The 19,850-nt window shown below is 36.0% G+C and overlaps 1 pseudogene; it reads left to right on the forward strand.

Moving 5' to 3' along the window:
• Positions 1-12,045, forward strand: part of LOC101723523 (propionyl-CoA carboxylase alpha chain, mitochondrial pseudogene) — a 192,625-nt pseudogene extending 180,580 nt beyond the window's left edge.
• The last annotated feature ends 7,805 nt before the right edge of the window (positions 12,046-19,850 follow it).

A 19,850-nucleotide genomic window follows, 5' to 3' on the forward strand; every position in this document is an offset into this window, starting at 1 on the left:
TGTGTGGACTTTGAAGATTGAAATATTCACAATTTACTGGGACAAACTCAAATGAAGAATATGAGACTTACACTATGTTCTTTTCATCCCCTAGTAGGTAATGGCAAAAATAAATATACATTGGATAGCTTACACTATGAGGAGAAAAGATGGGAAAAATAAAAATTAATGAATCACTACTTTAAAAAATTAAGGAGGAATAATTTGCATCCATGCTGACATGAATGGGCCAAAAAACCCCAAACAAACAAAAACTAAAACAAAACAAACAAACAACAACAACAAAAAACAAGTAGAAAGTTAAAAAAAAAAGAAATTGTTTGTGGAGCATGAAAGTGGAGAATGCTGCTGAACATACCCAAATCATCAAATAAAAAGAGATAGCTCCCTTGGAGATTCTTGTGGAACTAGTCACTGCTATAACAATTTAAGAATCACCACTTTAGAAGGAATGAAATAAATGTCTACTGATGTGGAAACCAAGAGAAAGGTGGATAGCTTAGGTCATAAAGTTTTAATAAAGATTCTTCTGCATTAACTCATAATTTAGAAATAACGGAATAGCCAAACTCTGAAGTAACTGCTTTGCAAAACTCATAGGAGGTATAAGATAAAGAATTCTAAGGGTTCCTTGTGAAGCTTACAAAGGTGTGCTGATTTCAGATAGCATATTTTTCTGAAGGTTCTGCCAAATTTTGTTCTGTGCAGAATGGTCAGAAATAAAGAAGAGAAATTATCCCTGTTAAGCAGGGAGGAGGCTTAGCAGACATACCATCAAGTGTTACACTCTTTTCCACAGTGTTGAGCTGAATATGGGAAGTGACTGTCCAACAACTGCAGTTTTCATAATTCCTCACTTTTAAGTGTGAGAGCTGTGATGAATGAAATGTGAAATGAATGCAATGTGTGCTACTTCCATGCTGAGATAAATAAAAAGCAGATGAATGACACTTTTTCTTTGTTATATCAGTTGGATATTCATTCTCAAGTTGATCTTCTTAAATGTCACACAAATTGAGTTCCTGAATGACTTCAAGTAGACATACTCAGCCATTATTCCCAATCCCTACTCGGTATCATTGTAATGAACCACGGTGATCAAGATATAAACTGTACTGTGTGAAGTCACTGAAATTTGGGGAATGATACACACCATTAACATTAGTAATAAATATGTTTGAGAGCATAAGTATATGGGAGATAGTACAGAGTCAGCACATCGGCATGGTTGAAAACCCTCTTTACTATACGTGGGTATGAATTAGAGTGTTGGTACAGATGAAGCACTGGCTCATAGTGTGTAGAGATGAAGAGAGCAGTGACCAGAAGGATATTTGTACCAAGATGATGTGGTTATATCAATTTCTAAACTAATAGTCATAACAATTTGTCATTTATTATGATAAATTAAAAACACATAAATTGTTAACTTCTCTTATTGTTGTTGTCATATTTATTTCTTAAGGTCAAACTAGAAGAAAGGATAAATATTAGTGTGTTAATTTTAAAAATGAAGAAATTATGACTCAGAGAAGTTAAATGATATTTCAGTTCTAATGTATTAAAGATTGTAGCAAAGTCACTTTTTTCAGATCTGTACTAAGAACTCAACAGTCAAAGATGTATGGGAAACGTGAAGCCACATTGTAGAAGTCATGTAAAAGTAGACACTTAAAGTCATTTGTTCCTATTTTAATCATTTTAACCCTTGTTTACACTATCAGTTTCTCACACTAGAGAAACTATTCAATATTTACACGTGTGTGTCCTATTTATTTCACGTGAGAGTATGGTCTCGATATGCATCCATTTAGCTATAAATGGCTCTAGTTTTTCATTCTTTATGGCTGACTAGTACTCCATTTTATAAAAAAACCCACATCTTCTTTATCCAGTTTCCAGTTGATGATCACTTGGGCTACTTCCAAGCTTTAGCTATTACAAACTGTGCTGCTATGGACATGGGTGCACATATATCACTGTGAAGATTCTTTTAATTCTTTGGGGAAGATACTGAGCAGGGGAATAGCTCTGTCAAATGGGACTTCTATCCCTAGTTCTTTGAGGTATCTCCATACTGATTTCCACAGTGGTTGCACCAGTCTACAATCCCACCAGCAATGGAGAAGGGTTCCTTTCTCCCCACACCTCCACCAGCATTTGTTATTGGTTGATTTCTTGATAGCAGCCATTCTTTCTAGGGTAAGGTGGAATCTCAGTGTTGTTTTCATCTACATCTCTCAAAGGACCAGTGATGTTGAACCTTTTTTCAGGTATTTGTTTGCTGCTTTTACTTCTTTGTCTGAGAATTGTCTGTTCATTTCAGATGCCTATTTTTGAATTGGGTCTTTGAATTTGGGGGTTCTGATTTTTTTCAATTCTTTATATATTCTAGATAGTAGTCCTTTCTCTGAGGAACAGCTGCTAAAATTTTTTCCCATATTGTAGGTTGTCTGTTAGCTCTATTGATGGTTTCTTTTGCAGTGCAGAAGCTTTTTAATAAGATGAGATCCCAGTTGTTGATTCTTTGTGCTAGTTTCCACTCTACTGTTCATGAAGTCTTTTCCTGTGCCAATGTCTTCAAGAGTTCTACCTAACTTATCTTCCAGCAAGTTTAATGTTTCTGTTTTAATGTTTAGATCTTTAATCCACTTTGATCTTGCTTTAGTGCATGGTGATAGGTATGGGTCTAGTTTTAATCTTTGGCAGGTTGAAGTCCAGTTTTTCCAACAACATTTAATAAATTGGCTATCTTTTCTCCAATGATGGTTCGCTCCTTTGTCAAAGATGAGGTGGCTGAGTATGTCTGGAGTTGTTTCTGCATCTTCTAATCTATTCCACTGATCTTCAGGCCTGTTCTTTTGCCAGTACCATGCTGATTTTATCACAGTAACTTTGTAGTATAGTTTCAGGCTGGGAATTGTGATATCCCCAGGCATGTCTCTGTTGCTTAGAATTGCTTTAGCTATTCTAGGTCCCTTATGGTTCCAAATGAATTTTTGGATTGCTTTCTGTAGTTCTGTGAAGTATATTGTTGGAATTTCAAATGGCATTGCATTGAATCTATATAGTACTTTTGGAAGTATGGCCATTTTCACTATATTGGTTCTTTCTACCCAGGAGCAAGAGATGTCTTTCCATTTTCTTGTATCCTCTTTGATCTCTTTTTTCAGAGTGCTGTAGTTTTCAGTGCAGAGGTCTTTTGCTTCCTTTGTTATGGTGATTCCTAGATATTTCATTTTTTTGGATCCTCTTGTAAAAGGAATTGTTTCCCTGATTTCTCTCTCAGTAAGTCTGTTATTTGTGTACAAGAAGGTTATTGTTTTTTGAGTGTTGACTTTGTATCCAGCTACTCTGCTGAATCTGTCAATTAGGTCAAGAAGATTTTTGACAGAGATTTTTGGGTCTTCTATGTAAAGTATCGTATCATCAGCAAATAATGACAGTTTAACTTCTTCCTTTCTATCTTTATTCCTTTTATTTCTTTCTCTTTTCTAAATGCCGTGGCTAATGTTTCCAGAACTATATTGAACAGGAGTGTGGCTAATGTTTCCAGAACTATATTGAACAAGTATCACCACTTGGCGTACTTGTCTTGTTCCTGATTTTAGCATGAAAATTTTCCGTTTTTGATCATTTAGTATGATGTTGGCTGTTGGTTTTTCATAGATAGCCTTAATCAGGTTGAGATAAAGACCTTTTACTCCAATTTTCTGTAGGGCTTTTATCATGAATGGGTGTTGGATTTTGTCGAATGACTTTTCTGTATCTATTGAGATGATCATATGGTTTTTGTCGTTGACTCTATTAATATAGTGTATTACATTTATTGATTTACGAATGCTGAATCATTCTTACATCCCTGGGATAAACCCGACTTGGTCAGGGTATATGATCTTCTTGATGACCCTCTGTATTCTGTTTGCCAGTAACTTGTTGAGGATTTTTGCATCTATGTTCATTAGGGAAATTGGCCTGTAGTTCTCTTATTGGGTTGGGTCTTTCCCTGGTTTTGGAATCATAGTAACACTTGCTTCCAGGAATGAATTTGGAAGTATTTCTTCCCTTTCAATTTCCTTGATGAGTTTAAAGAGTAATGGCAATAGTTCTTTTTTAAATGTCTTGTAGAATTCAGCAGTGAATCCATCAGGACCTGGGCTTTTCTTTGTTGGTAAATTTTTTATTACATTTTGAATTTCAGTCATTGTAATTGGGGTGTTTAGAATTTCTATATCTTCTTCATTTAACTTTGGCAATTCAAATGTGTCTAGGAATCTGCCCATTTCTTCTGTGTTTTCCATTTTATTGGAGTACAGTTTCTTGAAGGAGGTATTGATGATCCTCTGGATTTCTGTTGGATCTGTTGTGACTTCACCTTTTTCATTCTTAATTGCATGTATTTGCACCTTTTCTTTCCTTTTTTTGATAAGGTTGGCTAAAGGTTTATCGATTTTGTTTATTCTTTCCAAAAACCAACTCTTTGATTCATTGATTTTTTTGTATTGTTCTCTTAGTCTCCATTACATTGATTTCTGCTCTGATCTTTATAATTTCCTCTCTTGTATGAGCTCTAGATTTGTTATTCTCTTCTTTTTCTAGTAGCTTAATGTTCTGCATTAGGTTATTTCTCTGAGTTTTCTCTGTTTTCCTAGTATGGGCATTCACTGCTATGAATTTCCCAAGTAGAACTGCTTTCACTGTGTCCCATAGATTCTTGTATGTTGTACTGGCATTTTCATTTACTTGTAGAAATGGTTTAATTTCTTCTTTAATTTCTTCTGTAACCCATTGGTTGTTCAAGAGGGTGTTATCCAGTTTCCAAGTGTTTGTGGGGGTTTTGTGGTTTCTTATGGTATTGATCTCCAATTTTATTGCACTATGGTCTAATAATATACATGGGATAACTTCAATTCTTTTACATTTACTTAGACATGTCCTATGAGCTAGCATGTGGTCTATTCTGGAGAATGACCCATGTGCAGCTGAAAAGAATGTGTATTCTGATTTTGTGGTGTGGGACACTCTGTAAATATCTATTAAATTCATTTGTTCAATAACTTGGTTCGGTTCTAGAATTTCCTTGTTAGCTTTTTGTCTAGATGATCTGTCTATTTTTTGATAGTGGGGTATTGAGGTTCCCCCACTACAATTGTGTTACTGTTTATTTGTTTTTTTCATGTTCATTAAAATTTGTTTTGTATAGTTGGGGGCATTCATATTTGGTGCACATATATTTAGGACTGCCATCTCTCCTCTTGGATTGTTCCCTTCACAAGGATGTAGTGACCATCTTTGTCTCTCTTAATTAGTTTTGTTTTGAAATCTACTTTGTCTGCAAATAAGATTGCTACCCCTGATTTTTTCTGGGTTCCTGTGGCATGGAGAACTGTTTTCCATCCTTTTACTTTTAGGCTATGAGTTTCTTTTTGAGTTAGGTATGCTTCTTTTATACAGCATATTGTTGGGTTTTGCTTCATAATTGATTCTGCCAGTCTATATCTTTTGATAGGTGAATTCAGGCCATTAATATTGATGGTTATAATTGATAGATATTGATTTATCCTTGTTATGATGTTTTACTTTTGTTGACTCTTTTATTTCTTTTTTCCCCCCATTTCCCTTTAGTGTTTTACCTTGCCTGGTGTTTTTCCTCTGTTGTACCTCATGAAGTTGTGGCCTGCATTGTTTTTTTCTAGGATATTGTTTAGAATTGCTTGTAGTGCTGGTTTGGTGTTCATGAAATTTCTCAGGTGTTCTTTGTTGTGGAAGTATCTAATATCCCCATTGATTTTGAAAGATAATTTTGCAGGATAAATCAGTCTAGGTTGGAAGTTATTTTCTTTTAGGGATTGAAATACTTTGCTCCAGGCTCTCCTTGACTTGAGGGTTTGTGTTGAGAAGTCTGCTGTGATTCTGATGGGCTTTCCTTTGTATGTGATTTGTTTCTTTTCTCTAACTGCTTGTAGGATTTTGTTCTTCTGTTGGGTTTCTGGGATCTTGACTATTATTTGTCTAGCTGTAGATTTTTTTTGATCATGGCTAGTTGGAGTTCTATATGCCTCACTTATCTGTATGTCCAATTCTCTACCACCTTCTGGGAAGTTTTCCACTATTACTTCTGTGAACAGTTTTTTGTGTGTCAATTGTGCTTTCTCCTGTTTTTTCATGGACTCCTACCAGTCTTATGTTATTCTTCTTTCTGTTGTCTAGCTGCTTTTGGATTGATTTCTCTTGGTCCCTTACTATTTTTAAGAAATCTCTGTTTTCATGGTCTTTAACCACGATCCTGTCTTGTATATCTGATATTCTATCTTCAGATTCCCTTAATCTGCTGTGGACGCTTTCAGTGGAGTTTTTAATCTCCTGAGTATCTGTTTGAATCTGTTTCATGGATTCCATTTCTTTTTATGTTGGGGGATCATTGTTTCCATTTCTTTCTTATGCTGGGTATTCATGGCTTCTAGCATTTTTCTGTGCTCGTCTATTTTTTTTTTATCTGTTTCTGTTCTAGAGCTTCTAATCATGTCTTTCACTCTGATCATCATCTCTGTAGATATCTGGGAGATTATTTCTGTTTTGAATTTTTCTGGGGCCTCATTCGTCTGTTTTGTTACTTCCTGTGCTATCAGTTTAGGATGTCCAGGTGGTTGGTTATCAGACTTTTCCACCTCATTTCCCCCAGGGTTTACCCTTGCTAGGGTTGAAGTCTGAGTTTGTGCCTTGCTTAAATGTCTTCTAATTTTTGTTTTTGGTATTGTCCTTGTTTTAACTCCTGGGTTGATACTTTGAAATTGCTTATTGTAAGTATCTTTGTTGCTTGTAATTAGAACCCTTATGGAATGATTGCTTCTCAGAGGTGCTTTCCAGATATATCTGGTCTTTAAGTTTTGAGTCTCTAATGATTCTGAGGCTATCTCATTTTCATTATACCAGGAAGGATCACTGACTAGATCAATATCAACACCTTAGCCCAAGTGATACAATGAGCAACACAATTGTATCAAGTACATCTTAGAAAATTACATTTTGTGGTAGTTATTAATCTAACACCTTTAACTGTGTGAATTAAATCAAGATCAAGGACCAACCCAACATATGCTTATAGTGAATAAACTCTTCAATATAACAACTTTACCCTTCAGGATGGGGAGTTATAAGGAGTTGGGGAGGGAGGGACAGATAGGTAGGAGGATAGGGGGAAGGTTAGCAGCGAGGCCAGAGGACACAGGTGAGAAGGGAAAAGAGAATAATAGAAAAATAAAGAACTCCAATTGAGGGCCAGAACAGCAACAAAAAGGGAGATGAACAATATGGGATAGGAAGAGAGTGAGTGTAAGAGAGAGAGAAAGGAAAGAGAAAAGAAAGAAGAAGAAAGAAAAAAAGGTAAAAAGAAAAAAGGGAGAGCAAAACAAAAACTTGCAAAGAGTAGGAAAAAATTAAAGATAAGAGGAGAAAAAGAAAAGAAACAAGTTAAAAAAACAAACCAATAATACTAATTTTGGAAATAAAAAATCAAATTGAAAATGAAGGGCCTCTTTCAGGGTATGTCTCTGTTGTCACAATAGACAATGTGGGTAGCAGTGTGCAGATGTAATTCAATGAGTCTCAGCAAGCCAGTAGCAGACTGGTGAGATTCAGGCAGATTTCTGGCTGCAAGTCCCAAGTTGAGTTCCCTGTCCTCCTGTAGGGTTGAACTCTGCAGGGTTGTACTACAGGTTCCAGCTCCCCTTCCCCTGAAGATAGTCCCGGTTGCCATGGGAGGTGATGATGGTTCCAACTTACCCTGTACAGTGGTAGTTGTCCAGTAGTCTGGTGTCCTGTGTCTTTGTAGTGTGGGACCAGATGGCAGTACAACCAAGAGGCCAGAGGAGTGGGGGTGGGGTGGGGAGGGGGCTGTCCAGTGGATTGCTGCCGTGGGCTGGATCAGCATGTTCTGCATAGCCGGGGACCCTGCTATGCTGTACATATTTAATCTTGATTTTCTTATATGTTTAAAAGGGATTCAAAACATAGTTGATATACTTCAACAAGGGAAGTTCTGTTGACTTGCCATGAGGTTATATTCTGATAAACCCACTACAGGTTGAAATAATATTATAAGTCAAAATACAAGGAGTATAACTGAACATCATAGGTTAATAGCACAGGACACTGGAGAGTATCTGTTGTTTATTCTTGTGAAAGAAAGGTGACCTGAGAGCTGAAACTTGTTGGTGCTCTCCAGAATCATAAGAATCCTGGGCCAGGCATCTAGTTCAGTGGTTCCAGCACCGGCCGGGCAAGTGCAAGGTCCCCAGTTCCATCCCCAGTACAAACAAACAAACAAACAAGAATCCTACTGTCACCATCAGCCTGAGAAAGAATCAAAATTCTAAATTAGAGCTATGGTTTCTAATGAGTATGTATTGAATTCACACCATTCTAAGTTGAGAAAATTTTAAGTCAGGCCAATGTCAGTGACCAGTTGTACCTATATGTGTGCATATATTTATATACGTTACATGATAAAACACACTTAATGGATTTATTTTTAATTTAATTTTGTTTTCTGTAAAAGAACTGTTTGTAGCTAATTTGTAAACTATCAGGGAATATGGTATTTCCTATAAGTAAAATTTTCATTAAATTATTCAGATCACTTTCTATTGTTCAGTTTTTATGAGAAACCTATCTACATACCACCAATCTCCCTCTACAGAATCAGAGAAAATAAAGCACTGGAGGTTTTCATTGTGATTGAAGTAGCACAACTGGTCTGGAACGTACCTGAGATAATTAATACATTAGAATATGCTAGTATCTTCTTCCTAAGGAAAAAAGGAGGCATTCACAGTTTAAAATTTGCACACAATCACACAGATTATTAAAAAAGCAAGTTGATAAACTAAAAAAGTTACAAGGCTATTTTATATGTTGTTATGTGATATTTTCACTTAATAGTGAACATTATGCAAGTTGGTTTTGTTTGGCTATAGATGTTACAGTAGCTTACCTCACTAAATTTAAATGCAAGCTACTGTAAAATGTGACTAGTGTGTATGTGCTGTGCATGTCCTGAAGAATGAACCGGGGCTCTCATTCACGCTACCTATGCTTTCTACCATAAAACATGAAGACATATCTATATTTAAAAAGTATGTTTCCCAAGACTTGAAAATTAAGTAATTTTCTGCTCAGTTTCTGAAGAAAAACAAATGTTCAAATATGTATATATGTATATTTACATATGCTTTTCCTTGAAGCTCCAAGAGATTCCAAGCTTATTAAAGTCTCATTGATATTCTACACAGCAAGCATTGAGCAAAAAATCATTTCTTTCTCACATTGCTTTTCCACCCCTTGTTGTTTTCTTTGTTTTGCATCAAAATCCTAAAATAATGGCTCTTTCAATCTTAGCAGACACAAGCATAGTGCAGTCCATACAAATCCAACTTTTGTGAACAAGACCACTTCTGAGGGAAGAAAGACTTGGACTTGTATTTTATAATAGAAATTTTCAAAATTAAAAAAATGTAAATTGAAGTTGGAGATATATTTTCATTGTACCTAAATTCATAAGCACATGTATAGTTCCAATATATTAATAGCCAGGTAAAAAAGTCTTTATTCTATTCTTATTGTGACAATTTTATTCTATTATAATTAGCATGCCTATTTTGTCTCTTATTCCTTTTTAAAAACGCTAGTTTGGGCAATCTACTTTATTTAATAAAGATTATAGCCTACAATTGGAAAAAAATCACCTAAATGATTAATAATGTTATCATCTTTTTACATTTTTTTCCTTTGGTACTTAAAAACCGGCTTCTATTTTCTAAGGCAAATATCACAGAAATTCAACACATACACTTTCTTTGGACAGAAGAATGAGAAATATAGGAATTTTGTTTGGTTTTGTTTGTTGATTTGATTATACAGAATAATTCAGACTTCTTCCTATTTTGTAACTTGAATAATAATCCTTTGGGTTATATCTCCAGAGCCTTGTGACGACGTTGCTTCAGTCCAGCCTCCAGAAGAGTAAGACAGAGTAAGAGTGACTTTTACAGCAAGGTGTGGCACATACCTAGAATCCTAACACTTGTAAGACTGAGACAGAAGAATGAGAAGTTCAAGGGCAGCCTGGGCTACAGAGAACATTGGAGGCCAGCCTGGACTACAAAGAGAGACCATGTTTGGAAAAATCAGAGAGAAGCGCAGGGGCCTTTTCTAGTAAACAGACAATTGATAGATGTATGGGCTAGGTTAGGAGAACCAACAAAGATTGCTGAATGAGAACTCTAGTGGTTGAAGAAGAGTATCTGTGCTTGAAAATTCAAGGCTTCCAGGTGTTCCACAAGCCAGGCTGAGGTCTGGGGTCATGAATGTGAGTACACTGACATTCTCATGTGGGACACACATCTTGTCCCCACTGCTTGAGAGAGACATGATGCCCAGCCCTTTTTGTCTCCTACCAGTGTCTTTTGTTGGCTAAACCCAGTGGGAAACTCATCTGTCCTGTTGTGATCCAGTCAGTCTCCTGAGGGGTACTTTGAGACCAAGAAAACTGGATAATAAATCTAATTGGACAGTAGAAAATAAATTGCTGCAATAATTTTTTTAAAGATGAAGTAAGAGCTTAATCCTTGACCTCGAGGGCTTCTCTACAGCTGCGGGCTGGTGTGGGCACTGAAGGCGGGAGAGGTGAGGCACAGGCAGGTTTGGAATGTCATCTTAAAAGCCTAGAGCCATGGAAGAGAAAATGGAGAAATACAAAGCCAAGTTAAGAATTTGCTCTTACAAAAATGGCCCAGAGGGAGTGACCAGAGTTCAAGAAGGGGCAGGGGAATGCAAAGGGAATTTCCACTCTCACATCTACTTTTGATAATATCCTTGTTGGTAGTAGAGTAGAAATTGCATGTAGGGTTATTAAAACTTGGAAGAAGATGGGGATTAAGATGATTGCCATCCTCAGTGATGTTGATACTAGTTCTGTTCACTTGAAAATGGCAGATGAGGTCATCTGTGTTGGCCCACCTCCCACCAGTAAAAGCTACCTCAACATGGATACCATCATGGAAACCATTAAGAAAACTAGGGCCCAAGATGTACATCCAGGTTATGGATTCCTTTCAGAAAACAAAGAATTTTCCAGGTGTTTGGCGACAGAAGTTGTCACCTTCATTGGACCTAACACACATGCTATTCAAGCCATGGGTGACAAGATTGAAAGCAAATTTTTGGCCAAGAAAGTGAAGGTTAACATAATCCCTGGATTTGATGGGGCAGTAAAGGATGCAGATGAAGCCATCAGAATTGGGAGGGAAATTGGCTACCCTGTCATGATCAACGCCTCAGCAGGTGGTGGTGGGAAAGGCATGTGCATCACTTGGGTTGATGAAGAGACCAGGGATGATTTTAGGTTTTCATCTCAAGAAGCTGCTTCTAGCTTTGGCGATGACAGAGTACTAATAAAAAAAAATTATTGATAACCCCTGTCATATAGAAATTCAGATTTTAAGTGCCAAACATGGAAATGCTTTGTGGCTTAATGAAAAAGAATTCTCAATTCAGAGAAGAAATCAGAAGGTAGTGGAGGAAGCATCAAGCATTTTTTTTAGATACTGAGACTCAAAGAGCTATGGGAGAACAAGCTGTAGCATGTGCCAAAGCAGTAAAGTACTCCTCTTCAGGAACTGTGGAGTTTCTTGTAGACTCCAAGAAGAATTTTTATTTTCTGGAAATGAATACGAGACTCCAGGTTGAGTATCTGGTCACAGAATACATTACTGGCCTGGACCTAGTCCAAGAAATGATCCCTGTTGCTAAGGGTTATCCTCTGAGGCACACACAGGCTGATATTCCCATCAATGACTGGGCAGTGGAATGTCGAGTTTATACTGAGGATCCCTACAAGTCTTTTGGTTTACGGTCTGTTGGGAGATTGTCTCAATTTTAAGAACCTATACATCTGCCTGGTGTCCGTGTTGACAGTGGCATCCAGCCAGAAAGTGACACCAGCATTTATTATGATCCCATGATTTCCAAATTAATCCCATATGGCTCTGATAGAATTGAAGAACTGAAGAGAATGGAAGCTACACTGGATAATTATGTTTTCCGAGGTGTTACGCATAACGTTGCATTACTACAAGAGGTGATAATCAACTCACGTTTTGTAAAAGGAGATTTCAACACTAAATTTCTCTCTGATGTGTATCCCGATGGCTTTAAAGGTCACATGTTAACAGAGAGTGAGAGAAACCAGTTATTGGCAATAGCGTGATCATTATTTGTGGCATCCCAGTGAGGAGCACATTTCCAAGGACATTCAAGAGTTCCTGTTATTAAACCTGACATGGCTAAGTGAGAGCTCTCAATAAAGTTGCATGATGAAGAACATTCTGTTGTAACATCACACCATGGGCCAGCATTCTCTGTGGACATTGATGGGTCGAAACTAAATGTGACCAGTATGTGGAACCTGGCTTTGCCCTTATTGTCTGTCAACATTGATGGCACTCAGAGGACTGTGCAGTGTCTTTCTTGAGAAGCAGGTGGTAGTATGAGCATTCAGTTTCTTGGTACAGTGGGATTGGACTCGGGTCCTTGTGCTTTCAAGGCAGGTGGTGGAACTGCTGAGCTAAATCCCCATCTCATTGCTTTTTGAAAACTAGATTGTAGTAGATATAAATATTACACCAAGTATTATAAATATACCTTACATAATTGTACAGGTACATTTAAAAGATCATTTATAAGTTTTAAAGAATAATAATAAGCAAATACCTGTACATTTAAAAAAAATATAGATGAAGCAAGGATTATTGTTGTGTTGCAAGTAGCAAAGATTTTTTTTTCCATTTAGTTTATTGGTACATTTTAGGTATACAATACATTTACATTCATCATTAGGATCTTGTACCCTTGCATGATGTATCTTGGTTCTTATTTTTTCTCCATTCCCAGCCCTCCCTTCACCCTCTCCACCCTTCCCTATTTACAAGGACTTTGTTTCCATGCTTTTCCTATTCTCATATTTTTTTCTTTTCCCTTCTTTTCTTTCCCCTACCCCTTCTACTTCCCCTATGCCTTTGGACATTTTCTTCCTGTTTCACAATATCAATTATACATTTTTATTCTTAGTTACACATAGTTTTTCACACCAGAGTAGCAAAGATTTTTAATGATATTCTATAACTTCCACTTGCAGTATTCTGTAATAAGTACATTAAATTGTAAAACATAATTCCTAAGGGCTCTTGGAGTGCTTAGAGGCCTCTAACAACACACACACACACACACACACACACACACACACACACCACTGACAGACATTCCAACAATATATCCACCTTGATTATTTCACTCATTTTTTAGGAAAGAAAAGAATGTTAACATTGTTCAAGTATATTTTTTCTAAGTGCAGGTGTGCAGCCAAACAATCAAGGCTACTCAAGTCGAAGGTGAAGTACATTGCTCATCCTTGATTGGAAGCACCACATTCTGCTCTATCACTAGACACACTACGGAGAGAGGAAAAAGGTTAACATGTCTTACTGCAGACTTATCAAGTGATTTCTGAAACAAAGAAAGGGTAAAACAATAAAACCAAGGCTCTCTTTGTTTTTTTCTAGGTCAACATTCCATATCAGATCATGCAGTGCCTTAACTTAAAATAGACATTGAAAAATTGGATGATATTTCATTATTTCTCCACCTACATAAGGAACACAAGGTATACAGCCTGTATAGGTAAAATATTGGATTTAAAAATCACTGATGCTCTGAACATTTTTAAAAATGATAACTCTATATCTTACCTTTAATACTAGAAATTATTAGTATTTGAAAAGTGAAATGCAATTCATGTAATTCTGTAATATCTTAATCAATTTGATCAGTGATGATATTAAGTTTTATCAAACATAGGAGCCCAGGTTTCCTAGGTGAGTATTAATATTCTATATGGTTTCAATTATAATTTATCCATGACCATTAACAGCTTTACTAACTTTTCCAGTGATGCTAAAACATTTCCTGTGTCTACAACAGCCCTCTATTAAACATGGAAGAATAGAAAAAAGAATTTTATACTGTATTGTATATTCCACCACTCAGCTGAGACTTAATTTTAGTATTATGTACAATTGTGGACACAAATCAGATCTTTAGATTTTAGCACAAGCCAATCTCATAACTGAAGTCATTACTTCCTCTTCTAATATTTCAGTATTTCCTTTATTGCCTGGAATATCTTCCACCAACTTCAATATGTACCAAAAACTAAATGTGCATTAAGATAAGCTTTTGGAATGGTAATTGTGTTTGTTGCTTATGTTGCTATATTTTCTCTTCCCTTTTGTGGAACTAATTTTGAATACATTAGTATGTTTCATGGAGTGATAACAGAAATCAAAGGAAATATGTATGGTATTTCTCAGCTTTTAGATTTTTGGATTGAAATTTGAAATTTTCTACTACAGTCATATGCCACACAATGACATACTGGTCAGTGACACACTGAATATACAGTGGTGATCCCATAGAACATAATGAAGCTGAAAGATCCTTAGTATTTTAAATGTACCTTTCCTATGTTTAGATGTGATTAGATACAAAATAATTACCATTGTGTTACAACTGTCTACAGTATTCAGAATGATAACAAAATGTGTATGTTTGCAGCCTTGGAATAATAGCCTATATCATATAGCCTAAGGGCTTAGTTGGTTATCTCACTTAGGTTTGTGTAAGTTACATGTAGGATATCAATGCAGTGTCAAAGTTCCCTAACAGTGTATTTTTTAGATGGATGGCGACTACACTAGGGAACAATCCCTTCCCCACAATAGGCTTGGATTGTCATTGGACAAAATGTCAAGAAAATAAGGCCTTATTAAATAGACTGAGATTTTAAACTTTAAGACATATGGGAGTCCGTGAGGCTGTCAAACTACCTGCAGTCTCAGTTTATCTTTGGGCTTGTGGTTGAAGTAACAAGACATTTCCAGAAGCAGATCCTCAGATGCTATATGATTATGGTCTAGGGCAGATCCTGGTATGGGAACTGTCCCAGTGCTCCCAAAAGACAACAGTGGATTATTCTTCAGAGAAAATCTAGAATAACAAAATGAGTAATGGCCACGCCAGTAGTTGTAACAGCATTGCAAAATGATCTAAGCATTATCAGTTTTCTAAGGCCCTGAAAACTTTATTGTTTTTTTAAAATTAATCATTCTCATCCTTGAAGTGATCTCAACAGTTCTCTTTATTTAATACTCTGTATCAAGTTTATCTCTACTCTATTTTAATACTCCTGTTCTTTTTAATGAAGCATTGGTCTAGATGTCCTCTCTCACATCTTTGTTATTTCCCACCTCTAGAAATGGGAAAAATAGGTAAATGCACTAACACAAATCAGGGCCTAAAGACAAAAACAACAATTATTACTCTGAGCTCTCAGTGGCTAGACTTACTAAATTTTGCACTATATCTTCAGGTAAGCAGCTAAGGAAAGTGTAAAACAAATTCAAATAGCACAGTCTCATTTCTCACTACATAAATAGGAATTATTTGGAAATTGCACTCAATACTAGTATCTCTTAAAATCTCCCCACTCAATGCTATTGGGTAGCTAGTATTGAGGACTGCTAAAATATGTGACTAGAATACAGATCTATATACTTGCTACTTGAAAAGCAATATTTAAGTGGAGATATATGCTGTCATATAGCTCCTGGCATGGTGACATTCTATTGATATTCTGCTTGCTAATATTAAAGAACATCATGGTTGCACATACTGGCAGGAGATGACACTGGATTTTGAAATCAGGATGTGTCATGGTTCAAATGTGCCCCCTCTAAAGATCGTTTTGAAGTTTAATTCCTGTTGTGATGATAATAAGAGATGAGCCTTTAGTGGTGATTATGCCATGAACACTCTCCCTTCAGATGGATCTGATCCTCACAAAAGGGCTTGAAGGGATGTGTCACCTCCTGTGCTCTTCTGCCACCAGAAGACACTTAAACAAACCTGTGACACCATGTTGGAATTCTAACCACCCATTACTATAAGAAGCAAATGCCAGTTCTTTCTAAATCACTCTGTTTATGGCATTTTATTATGGCAGCATAATCAAAAACAGTGTGTAGGAGTCAATTGTTCTTCCATTAATTTTCTCATATGTCATCCTTAGTGTTAGGGCCTCAGAGAGTTAGAGGCAGCAAAATCTATCCAAGCATGTCACCTATGGGATATGTCCAGGAAACAGGATATCCCACAGATTTTCCAGCAGAAAATTTGAGATTGAACCTAATCAATAACAAAGATCAGAATCTAGAAGATGCTTTGGAAATCTTTAGTATCGACAACCTTGGAAAGCCAAAATTGATATCAGCAATGAAAGGGCCAACAAAATACATTGATAAAGTGAATTTTACATCTAGAGTGCAAAAATAATAATGAGGCATTGAAAAAGCAGTAATAGCAGTCAGAGGCAATAAGAGAACTATGGAGAAAGAAAATTGTAATAATTAGCTATTAATTTGTGTTGAGGGATTTATTCATTTTTCTATTCTTTCATGCATGACTTGTTCAATTAATGTATCATATTCCATTGAATTTGATGTGCATCCTGAATATTTTGATATTTAATTTAATATTATATATATTCATGAATTATTAAATAAGCCAGTGGTCAATTGAATAAAAAGTCACAGAGTATTAAATTAAGATGAAAACTGAGACAAGTCCAATGGCTTTTGACAGAAGGAAGTCCTGGATAATTTATTAGAGTAGCTTCAGCTGAACATTGAGGATCAGAACTGGAAAACACAGGAATAAACACTGAGTGACTGACTTAGTTATTATGGGGGGTACATTTATGGTTTTAAAAGGCTAGCAAATGTGAGAGAAAATGGATTAATAGTGGCAGAATAAAATCATTAAATAAAATTATGATAAATCAAAGAATCATTATTCTTAAAAAATCCCTAGAAAATGAGACATATTAAAAAGTTAATTTACAAAAGCTAATTGTAGAGAAAAATAGAAAGGAAAAAAGTAAGCTACAAGAAACAGTAAGACAGTATATTTTATTTTTTTTAACCCTTTCATTTAAAATTTCCATTGTCTTTTGACCTTTAAAATTTTTGGTCCAACCCATGCATGTCAAATCTCCACTTTTCCATCACCCAGGTTTTCCCTATGGTTTTCTGTACTGTGAAAGCACGTGATTTTCAGAAAAACCAACGTAACTCTCATCCTCACTCTTCCCAAATGCTTTCATTAGCTCCAAGTATCATCTGTGATTACAGTAAAATATGCATTATTTCTCAAAATGCCACAGGTCTAATTGAATACCGCTTTCATGTGAGGTTTATAACTGAATCTAAAATTTTGTTTCCAGTTGTGCTTCTTGAATGTCTGGGAATCTCTCAGATGAACACTGTTCAGACAGAAATGAGTAATTATTAAGCATCTACTATTTTTTAAAGCCCCTTTATTTATTTAACACATGTAAAACTTAAAGCTGTTCCATCAGTGAGGTATATTCATTCTCATTTTCAAAAGGTTATGATTATCCTAAGATCCCAAAATAAATAAATAGGAAAACAGGCTTCCCATTTTAATTCTCTTTTAAGGCCTATGTTCTAAAATATACTGTTCATTCTTAAATTTTGCCCATGTGAGCTATCATCATCATTATTATTATGACTGATATTGTCAAACACAAAACTTTGCTGAACATAGTGATGTAATTTATATTATTTAGTACGTACTTATTTTTTAAAACTCTGAGAAAATGAATTTTATCATATTTCTAAAAATTTACCCAAATTATAATAAATATGAATGTTTGTTGATATCAAATATTCTCCTAAAATAATAAAATGTTTTACAAAATAATTGCATGTTATATTCATCAAAAATATTTGCGTTTAAGAGAAGTCACAGCTTGTTTTTAAATCAGCAGCCTATAGGACAGCACCATGTGTTTGTGTAACATCAATTCTACAACCACAGCAACTGCACAGTGATATAAACGAGCATGTTTCTAGAGACTGAGGCCAGCTGAGCCATGGGAACATTGCCCTGCACAGTACAGGATGTTTTCAATTTCCTAGTCACACAGGCATTTTCTGTTTGGCTTCAGAGTGAAGGACACCACTGCTCGTGAAGATAAGAAAGCAGGCTGATAACAGAAACCCACCTTCCCGAGAGGACCTGTGCATCCATAAGCCAGGGTCATCACTGTTGCGGCATTGATCCCAACTAAGTCAAACATCTATTCAACCAGAGGATAAATTTGTAAACACTGTACATTTTATTTTAGTTATTGAATTTTATTAAGTAAGATATATTTATTTCATGTAAGCAACATCTACTGGATCAATAATCTGCTGATCAGGTTAACAAAATCGTAGTGAATTGAATGGTGACAGAATCCCTAACACGGAAAATAAAACTGACCACGTATGTGCCCAGGACCTCAACTGGATGGAGAATGAGAGGGGAATTGCAATGAGGTAGATCTGAAGCTAAGCCTTAGAGAAGACTTCAACACAAGACTTAGGCCAAAACCCAGGAAAAATGTTCTTGTTAGGTCAGTCATAAAGTTAGAAGAGACCAACATCATCTTACTGATTACAGACAGCGCTGGTTTTCGTACTGCTACTTGATCCAAGAAGAAGTTCATTCATCAACCCGATGATAGCTCTGGTTATAGAACAAATTCCACCCTCTTGGGTTGCAGGATCAGCATAAGTAACACAAGCAGTCAGTCTGTTATTGGGAGGATACTGTTGAGGATTTCCTACAACAGAACACAACATGTGGCCATATAACTAATGGAAGGAGCAGAGCCTGGATTAAATCACTTGCACTGATCAGGATTGGTTTAGGAAATTTGCTGGGAAAAGTGTGTTGGTTACAGTCATCAGGCAAAACAAGGCTTGGATTTGGAATGGCCTCCAGAAATATTTGCTGACCCTCTCCCCACTGTGGTAGTACAGTGTCATTGACTACATACAGTTTGGAATCACTGAAGTGTAGGTTTGACTACAAGTTCATCTGTTCATGTATTCACTATATAACTCTACAACCTGGAGAATAAACCACACAGAAGAAATAATGAACATTTATTTTCATGTTTCATGTTTCACTTTCACACATGATCTTTAGGAAAAGATCTGTATTTTTCCTTTGCTCTCAGCACCCAGCAAAATGCTTGACATTTAATGAATTCTTGTTTAATCAAGGTTGTATGTATATACCATTGACTCTATGAGAGAAAGGATTTTGTACTACTAGTCTCTGTAGTCCAGTTTAGGTCACATAGAAATTTCTTTCCCAAATTTAGGATCAGAGACATCATCATGAAGAGAGAAGATGTTTTGAAAATGAAGGTCTTTCCACACAGAGAGATAATAAAATCTTATTTGCGGCTGCCACAAATTCATTCATTTCAAGAATAAAGATATCACAAACCATGTCAACAACAGGTATGAGATGGCCACGTTTCACTCACATAACTTTTCCCTGTTATAATTAGACTACACTACAAGCCTCTTGATACCAAATTTATTTGCACTCAAAAGTAACTCATTATTTTTTTTCAGAAGTCAAAAGAGGTTATTGAGCCACAGTTGGTGGATTTATACATCAAATCTGTTTGTAGGAACATTTACCAACATCCCTATTGAGACATAGGAGTAACTAATTAAGACTGTACAATTACATTTTATTTTGATCTTTGGGTCAACAATTGGCCTCCTTGTCATATTCACATAATATATTATCACAGGTCCATGGTCTCAGAAAAGTCCATTTAGCTTGATTTCCTGCCTAGAAGGCACCATGAATGA

This window comes from Heterocephalus glaber, unplaced genomic scaffold (assembly GCF_053883595.1).
Source record: "Heterocephalus glaber isolate CG9 unplaced genomic scaffold, H.glaber_assembly_v1.0 deba00001481, whole genome shotgun sequence".
NCBI classification, from domain to species: Eukaryota; Metazoa; Chordata; class Mammalia; order Rodentia; family Bathyergidae; genus Heterocephalus; species Heterocephalus glaber.